We start from the raw sequence: 2,324 nt of genomic DNA, 5'->3' as shown, positions 1-2,324 counted from the left end.
TTTACAAAAAAATTTAATGGGTACGAGCTTGTTGGTGATGACCAACAAATGAAAACGGTATTTTTTCCTGTCCCTTTTTTGAATGGGGTGGGGACGGCCGTACATCTAAAAATACAAATTTTAAAGATTCCCACACTTTACGAACTACAAGATATCACAGAAAATCCTCGAAAACGACACACAAAATTTGTTTGTGAAGTTAGTACCAATGCTTTTGATTATGTAAAAAAACACACTAACAAGTATCCCAGAAGTGTACACTGCTTTGGCAGAGGAAAAAGTGTAATTTGAAAGGAAGGGTAAAAAAGGGAAACGAAAACATTCAAAAATAAACACATTTTCACTTGGAAATGCTCGGAAACAATTACAAATGGGTTTACAATTGTCTATGATAAATTCTGATGAAAGTAGCTAATGAAAACGAAGAGGACACTAATAAAAAAGTAAAATCAATTGAAAATAGGAAGAAATTGAAAGTCTACTTTTGAAAGAAAATGGTAAAATTGTATTTGTGGAAAGAACGTTAAAGGAAGAAAAAAGAAAAAAGCCATAGAATTGAGATTATTTGTTGTAAAATTGCTACAACACAATTTTGGTAATAACAAGTTTGATATCACTAATCTGCCACAGGAATTCAACAATATAAAAATGATAATTATATTGATGTGGCTGAACGCGATAAAGCGTGTGGAAACATAATGTATTTTATAATAACGGAAATTGAAAACATTGCTCATTTTTCTTATCCACAGATCGATTACATAAGACAAATACTACTTTTAATGGAATCTCTTGCACCCAACACAACTATAATCAGTCGACTTTCATGTAGCCACTCGTCAATTGAAAGAAGAGTTATGGAGCTCAATTGTGACGAATACAATAATATCAATGAAGACTTTTATAAACGTACTTAATTTTTCACTTCAATTGGACTCAACAAAAAGAAATGGAAAGGAAGTGTATGGTGTCATTGTTCGTTTTGTGTATTCAAAAGAACGCCAAATAAAAGTAAAAAACATTTCTTAAACAATACTTTGGAAACGGAAAGGCGGTGGATGTAGAATTTTGGATTTGGAGATCAATTGTCTTGTTGGAGGAAGATTCAGCAAATATCTTTCAATAACAACCGATGGAGCCGGTGTTATGATTGGAAGATTTAATTCTATTGTTACACTTTTGAGGCAAAGGAAAAAGGTTGATTTTCAAACAAATAAAAATGAAATGTCAATTCAAAAAAGTGTATTCGAAAAAAATAGAAAAGACTTGACATCAAGAAAAATAATACAAAGTGACATTGAAGTCTTTGAAAATAATGATAACGAAAAGGACTCAGAAAGTGTTCTTAATATGGAAATTGAACCAGTTTATTGTTTGGCTCATCGCTTGAATGTGGCTCTTTCTTATCTGGAGTATGTCAAAGGTTTTATTGCAATTTTTAAATTTTTGCATTGGATTGTCGACGACAAAATCCGTTCTTTATTTATCAATTTTTCACATGAAAATGAATGGTATTTAACAATACCACAAAAAAGTAATAAGATGGGTATTCTTCGCAATTGTATCTTCTTTTGTGTGTAATAATATATCAAAAATTACAGAGTTTATCAACGATAAAGAAGTTAGCAAATTGTTCAAGTCTGAACTTTATAGATACACGTTTTTGGGAATACCAATGTCGTTACAATTTGTGGAATCTGCGTTGTTTTTAAAATCACTTCAATTTCTGAATCACATTTTATCCGTCCAATTCGAGGTTGTTAATGAGTTACAATACAAATTTTCAGTCTTTCCATTTTGTTATTCAATGATTATGCGAGACGTCAAATACCTTTATGATATCCGTCAAAGAACTGAAAATGGTGATTTGGGTTATATAGAAAGTCGTTTGGAATTCCAAAAAGAAATATCGAATTGCCACTTTACTTCGGATGTGAATGAGAAATGTCGAAACAAATTATATTGTCAAATTTTAGATTCTCTCCTTTTGTCAATGACTATAATGTTTTCTTATCCATCAAACCCGATTCCAAAGGTACTGTGCAACAAACACACTCTAAAATACAACACTTTCAATGAATTTATTTCAAATTGAATTTTGATTAAAAATAATTATATTCTGCCGTCTCTCATTCATTGTTTCTATTTTCTAGAGATAGTTATAACAACCGGAAGTTTTAATGTACCAACAAAATTCAAATGGATGGAAAACGATTTTTTGCGTGTTGTTGATGTTGTAAAGTCTATGTCGCGAGAAGAAATTGTAAATATTTACAAAGAACACGACAAAGAAATTGAGTACAAAAGGAAAAAACAAATATATA

The sequence above is a fragment of the Entamoeba invadens genome (genome assembly GCF_000330505.1).
Source record: "Entamoeba invadens IP1 unplaced genomic scaffold scaff_1105074725681, whole genome shotgun sequence".
Lineage (NCBI taxonomy): Eukaryota > Evosea > Mastigamoebida > Endamoebidae > Entamoeba > Entamoeba invadens.
The sequence above is the reverse complement of the archived record's forward strand: the minus strand, read 5'-3'. Positions refer to the sequence as shown.